The sequence below is a fragment of the Macrotis lagotis genome, chromosome X (genome assembly GCF_037893015.1).
Source record: "Macrotis lagotis isolate mMagLag1 chromosome X, bilby.v1.9.chrom.fasta, whole genome shotgun sequence".
Classification (NCBI taxonomy): Eukaryota; Metazoa; Chordata; class Mammalia; order Peramelemorphia; family Peramelidae; genus Macrotis; species Macrotis lagotis.
The window spans coordinates 24654151-24661477 of record NC_133666.1 but is presented as its reverse complement, the minus strand read 5'-3'; the positions used below and the strand labels follow the sequence as shown (position 1 = coordinate 24661477).

The 7327-nt window shown below is 36.3% G+C and overlaps 1 pseudogene; it reads right to left on the bottom strand.

Moving 5' to 3' along the window:
• Positions 1-3339: 3339 nt before the first annotated feature.
• LOC141501404 (translationally-controlled tumor protein-like) lies at positions 3340-3860 on the bottom strand (annotated as a pseudogene).
• Between the last annotated feature and the right edge of the window lie 3467 nt (positions 3861-7327).

The following is a 7327-nucleotide window of genomic DNA, read 5'->3' as shown; positions in this document are numbered from 1 at the left end:
TTGGAAATCTGAATTTTTTCCTCATTCTGGAATTCTGGAATTAGTATATATATATATATATATATATATATATATATATATATATATATAGAGAGAGAGAGAGAGAGAGAGAGAGAGAGAGAGAGAGAGAAAGAAAGAGAGAGAGGTATGCAAAATGCTTATTCTGAGTTTGACTCTAGGTATGATCATAAAAGAATGTTGGACCAATGTTCTATGCCAGCAACCTGATGGGGTTTTATATGTAGGTGGGTTCTCCATAGAAAAGGCTGGGAGAGGGGTGGCTAGGTGGTGTAGTGGATAAAGCACCTGCCTTGGAGTCAGGAGTACCTGGGTTCAAATCCGGTCTCAGACACTTAATAATTACCTAGCTGTGTGGCCTTGGGCAAGCCACATAACTCCATTTGCCTTGCAAAAACCTTAAAACAAAGAAAAAAAAGAAAAAGAAAAGGCTGGGAGAATGACAATCAGCATGAACCAGATAAAAGTCTCCTGACTCAGTTTCTTTAAGATGGCATTTGCAATTTCACACCTGACTGATTTTAAGCTCGGCTCAATACAATTGGCCATCTACATAAGGTTTGCCAGGAACTAATATCCAAATAAAGGAACACTTTATGTCCTTGTTTCTTATGAGCAATTTTTATAATCCAGTCAGATGATCACTACAAGTGCAATATCATAGCCTTAGCTCATAGGCTAATCCTGAAGCAAATCTGAATTACTGGAAGATGCATGTATGAGATCTGGATCATTTGGTCTATAATCCTCTACACTCTAAACAGCTACCTAATCAAGTGTTTTGCTTCGGCATCTATGACTCGCTATGTATTCCCATGCTCATTAAGATCCTTTAATTTCTCACAATGTTACAGGGTTAATTAGGCAAATGATAAAGATTTGTGAAACCAGGATATGATTTTGTTATTTGGCAAATATCATAACTGTCTTGGTTCTGTTTTAAGGAAAGGAATATAAGCAAAATTAGTTATTTTAGAAAAAGGAATGTCTTGTAGTCTAGCTTGAAAATTTATTTCAGAGAAATCCATATTCATTTTAACATGGCTAGAAGATGAAAATGTTTTATAATAAATAATTTACCTGATATGCACTGTTTCAAAATTGGCTATTTGACGTATTTATAAAATACCATTCCTAAACTTTTTGTTCCAACTGAAATCAATCTGGTAACTTTTAAATGAATTCACTTTTATATTAGAGTCAATATTCTTTTTTTAATTAAAGATTTTATTTGAGTTTTGCACTTTTTCCCTCATCTTACTTCCCTCCCCCCACCTCCTAGAAAGCAATTTGTTGGATTTTACTTTATTTCCATGTTGTACATTGATCCAAATTGAATGTGATGAGAGAGAAATCATATCCTTAAGGAAGAAACAAAAAGTATAAGATATAGCAAGAACAGACAATAAGATATGTTTTTTTTTCTAAATTAAAGGGAATAGTCCTTGAACTTTGTTCAAACTCCAAGGTTCTAGAACAGACAATAAGATATGTTTTTTTTTTTCTAAATTCAAGGGAATAGTCCTTGAACTTTGTTCAAACTCCAAGGTTCTTTATCTGGATACAGATGGTATTCTCCATCGCAGACAGCCCCAAATTGTCCCTGATTGTTGCACTGATTGTAGGAGCAAGTCCATCAAGGTTGAACATCACCCCCATGTTGCTGTTAGGGTATACAGTGTTTTTCTGGTTCTGCTCATCTACCTCAGCATCAGTTCATGCAAATCCCTCCAGGCTTCCCTGAATTCCCATACCTCCTGGTTTCTAATAGAACAGTGGTGTTCCATGACATATATATATATACCACAGTTTGCTAAGCCATTCCCCAATTGAAGGATATTTACTTGATTTCCAATGCTTTGCCACCACAAACAGGGCTGCTATAGAGTCAATATTCTTTTAAGAGTGTTCTGTTATTAATTTCTTGGTGGAATCTCAACCCCCAGTTTGGGGAAATGAATAAAGCCAAGTATAAAAACTGGGTTCTAATTTTCTGTTTTTATCTGATTTCAAATATATATGTATATTTACATGTATATGTATATGTATGATCATTTGTCATCCTAAAACTGTCAATTCCCTAGTCTCTAAACGTTTCAAATTTCATTCACTAATAGTATAAACAGAAGGTTTGACATAGTTATTAGTAAATTGAAATTTGTGTTAAGATGCTCTTTTAAAACTTTCTTCAAATGATCTGAGCTGGAGAAGACCTGCTTTGAGATTACACCTGAATCATAAGACTGTATTAGATGTTTCCAGAGGAACTGATTTGAATGTTGTTTCACTGCCCCTTTCTTTTGCATCTCTTATTGGTAAGGTCCACTTTTCAAAAAGTCTGCCCCTTTTGATTTTGTCAAAATGCTACCCATCATTTCAAATTGTTTCCCATCATATCACTTTAACCAAAATAGGGGAAATGAGGACTCTAATCCCCATTAACAATCATTAGGTGGTGCAGACATCTGGGAGAGGAAAAATTCACATTATTTTGTGGGAGTCTTAGCATAACTCACATTTGCTTTGCTTTGGTCTTAGTCACAAAGATCCTGGGTTTGGGAGGAGCCATCCCTCATGGACAAACCTCCCAGGAAGCATGCCTGATATTCAAGCCACTCCCAAATCAAGTGTCCCTTCTTTGATTAACAAAGCCAGAAAGTAGCTTACCATATCCCACCTTCTGATAATTGAATGTGTAAGAACCCTATTCCAAGACTCCATTTTGGGGGTCTGGTTCTCCAGCTGACCCCCCCATGCACACCTGCATAATCAGTGAAGTTAGAGAAATATTAATATATATATATATATATATATATATACATATATATATATATATATATATATATATATATATATCTTAACCTTATTCTGTTTTGCTCTTTCTTGAGGTCAAACCCTGGAGGTTAATGTTTGTCAGTTTTTAGGACAAATTCTGAAGCACATATTTGAATTATTATTTTTAAGGCCAAATTCATGGAGGTCTTCAATATCAATCTTTCCAGGTCTCTATGAAAACATCTCTTCATTTCAGTATAATAGTCATAGGCCACTTGTTTAGCCATTCTCTAACTGATGGGCACCTCCTCAATTTCCAATTCTTTTTTTTTGGGGGGGGGTTTAAATGTGTTTTATTTTAGACAACCTACATGACATGTTTTTAAAAACAATGCCTCCACTCCAAATAAATCAAGGTCAAAAATAAAGGAATAACGCTCAAGATGACATCAGTCCAAGTTTGTCCAAGTCCTGGTGGTTGTGTAGATGACAAAAAGCAGCAGCCAGTTGTGATGCCAGGTGATTCAAAGTCATCAGCTGAATTTGTTAACATTTCTCCATTTCGGAACTATCCTTAAAGAAAATCATATATGGGGTCACACCATGCTCACGGAAGTCCAGGAGCGCCACCATGCCATCTGGATCCGTGTTTTCATCTATGAAGAACTGATAGTTTTTAAAATTAGCAAGGATATGTTTGAGTTGTTCTGCCAGCTTCCGTCATAAAAGGTTTTACTCTATCTGGCTTGTTTTCCTCAAGTCTGCCTTTGATTGATTTCATGTAGTCTCTGATATCCTTTTTGTAGGACTCTTTTGTGAAGCTAGTTTCTTGCAGATGATGGTTTATTACTCTATCAATTCCAGTAATTACGGTGGCATCTGTTCCTTCACCCTCAGGACCTTCAGCAGAGGCATTTCCACCGATGAGTGAATCATCAATGGTACCCTCTGTCCTACTGACCATCTTCCCCTCCACCTCCAGGCACAGCCCGTTCGAAGATCTCGCGGATCTTGTAAATGTCGGAGAACATCTCGTAATGGCTGACGAGGTCCCGGTAGATGATCATGGCGGCGGCGGAAGCCGATGGTGGCGGTAGTGGTGGCAGGGAGGCTGCGGGCCGGAGCTGGGTGTGAGTGCGATGCGGCCAGAGTGGCGCTGGGGGGAGGGGGGAGCGGGTGGAAAAGCTCAATTTCCAATTCTTTGCCACCACCAAAAATAGTATCATAAATATTTTTGTAAATATAGGCCTTTTCCTTCTTTGATTCCTTTGTTGTTTATACTTAGTTTTGGTATCACTGGATCAAAGGCCATGCATTGTTTAAAAACTTTTAGGGTATGCCTTCAAATTGCTTCCCAGAATGTTTGATGAGTTCACAGTTCCACCAACAGTGCACCCATGTGCCTTTACCCACAGCTTCTCAAAAATTTGTCATCTTCCTTCCTTCCCTCCTTCCCCCCCCTCCCCTTCCTTTCTTTCTTTTTTGTTAGATTGGTCAATCTGATGAGTGTGGATTAAGACTTCAGAGTTTTTAATTTTCACTCATTTAATTATTTGAGTCATTTTTTTTCCATATGGCTATATATAGCTTCTTTCTTTCCTTGGAGCTAAATTGTTTATATCCCTAGATGATTTATCAATTGGGGAATGGTTTTATTATGTGCTTTTTAAGTGGTTTAAGAGTTAAATGCTATGGGAGAGATAACCTATTATGTTTTTCTAAAAGGTGTTTTTATTGATATATTTTGTGTTTACATTGGATTCATTTTTCAATTTTATCCCATTCCCTACCAATGAATCTTTCTTAATGAGAGAAAAATATTCTAAAGCAAAACCTACCTTACACAGCTATTTGCATCTGAAAGTATGTGTAACAATTAGCATTTGTAATTAATTGTTTCATGATCTATTCAGTGTTACTTTCACTCATATTATCCTTAGAAGTAATTCCTATGGAAAAAGGTCCAGCCCTTTGCCAATCATTCACAGGACAGGCAAGCCAGCTTAGTTGACGCTGCTAGTACCATAAAGGAGAGAAAAGTCATACCCCAGTGGAGAAAGTCCAACATCTAATCCAAGAACTTCTGAGAGTGGCAATGCTTCCAATTTAGTATACTTAGCCACAATTCAGGGAAGGAATCCTTGTGGAGATGCAACCTGGCCATTGCTCTTACAGAGTTTACATATGTCAGATCTTGCCACTGAAGACCCAGAAAAGAAAGTCATTATCAATGCATACCTTGTCAATGAAAGGCTCTGTCAAATGATTCAACATCAGAAGCAGAAAACATTTTATTAGGAAAAATGACATTACCATCTTGAGGACCATGGAACCTACCAATCTAATCTGCAACTGAAACCTTACCTAGGTATTGTCTCCTTTATTATAAGTGTGAACACTTCGAAGGTAGACTATATGACTTTTCTATTTAAATACCCAGTACTTAGCACAGTGCTTGCATATTATAGGCATATAAATACAATATTCATTCATTCATTGTTATAATCATTGTGTATGTTATTCTCATGGTTCTGGTTACTTTGCTTTATATCAGTTTATATCAATCTTCCTAAGCTCCAAATTCCTTATATTTCTTTCTTTTTTTTTTAGTTTTTTGCAAGGCAAATGGGGTTAAGTGGCTTGCCCAAGGCCACACAGCTAGGTAATGATTAAGTGTCTGAGACCGGATTTGAACCCAGGTAGGTACTCCTGACTCCAAGGCCTGTGCTTTATCCACTACGCCACTTAGCTGCCCCCTTATATTTATTTCGTACAGAGTGATATTTTATTACTGTACATTCATATATTTTATAATTTGTTCAGCCATTCTGAAATTCATGAGCATCCACTCTGTTTCTGGAATCTTCTGTATTTTTCCTTTTGTTCTCTTAAAAGTAATGGCATTAATATTTTGGCATAAATGAGACCTTTCTTTCTGTATTTGATCATTTTTGGTTAAATGCCTAGCTTACTAGGTCAAAGTATATGAGCAGTTCAGCGATTTTTCTCATGTAATTCTAAAATTTTTTTGTAAGGCAGTAGGGCTAAGTGACTTGTCCAGCTGTAATTATTAAGTATCTGAGGTGAGATTTGAAGTCAGGCCCTCCTGACTCCAGGACCAGTGCTCTATCCACTGCACCACCTAGCTGCCCCTATAATTCTAAATTGTTTAACAGAACAGTTGGACCAGTTTACAGCTTTCTTAATGGTGGATTTTAGTGCACTTGTATTCCAAGAATTCCTCCACTGTTGACTATTTCTACCTTTTATCATCTTTGAACTTTTGAAGGTAAACGTAAAAGTTGTTCCATTATTTTACTTTTATTATTTGTAATTTAGAACATTTTTTTCATATTGCTATTAGATAATCTGTGCATTTCTTGAAAACTGATTTTTCATTTGACCGAGTGTCCCTTGCAAGATGACTTTTGGTTTGTGTCAATTTATTTCTGTCAATTTAATTGTGTCAACTTATTTATTGGATATCAGTTTTATAAGAGATATAAGATGCAAAGATTTTTCTTCCTACCCAGTTGTTTCTCTTCTCATTCTAGCTGCATTGATTTTTGTCTGTACAAAACCTTTTTGATTTCATTTATTTGAAATTGTCCAGTTTATCTTTTTTTTATTTTTTAGGTTTTTGCAAGGCAAATAGGGTTACGTGGCTTGCCCAAGACCACACAGCTAGGTAATTACTAAATGTCTGAGGCCGGATTTGAACCCAGGTACTCCTGACTCCAGGGCTGGTGCTCTATCCACTGTGCCACCTAGCTGCCCCCCAATTTATCTTTTATGCTTAATTCTATAGTTTGGTTAAGAAGTACATCTTAGCTATAATGGTAAAGATATCTCTTTCTTTTAAAAAAAATGATCTTTTATATCTAGTTCATGGATTCAAATGTAGTTTACTGATTTTGATTTATGTTATAAGAAGTAATATTTTTTTGCATCTACATCAACCTATCATTATCCCTATTCTTTAACTCCAAAGTCAAACTTAGGCCCCACTCTAATCTCAGACACATTATCTAGAACCCACTGATAGAAGTTACGAGGAGACAACTTTCGACTTGATTAATGAAGACATTCCTAACCGAGTTGTCTGAACATAGAGTATGTTGTGTTGAAACTTAGTGAGCTCCTTGTCTCTGGAGGTATTTGAACAGAGTGGATGATCACTTGTCAGGGATGCTTATAGACAGGGTGCTTGCTTTAGTAGTGGTTGCCTAGCTGTTCCTGGTTATTTCTAATATTATTCTGCAATAATTGTAATGATGATAGATGATATTCATATAAAGTTTTCAAAGCATAGATTATTTAATTTGATGCACACAACAATCCTGAGAGGTAGCTGTTATTAATATCTCCATTTATAGATGAAGAAATTGAGTTTGAAAGAGGTTGAAATTTTCCCAGGGTCAAACAACTAGAAACTGACTGATTTGCACTCTAATCTTTTTGACTCTGTCTAGTATTCTCTCCACTATATGATATGACTGTCTCTGTACAAGGGGAATAATGATAATGGTACCTA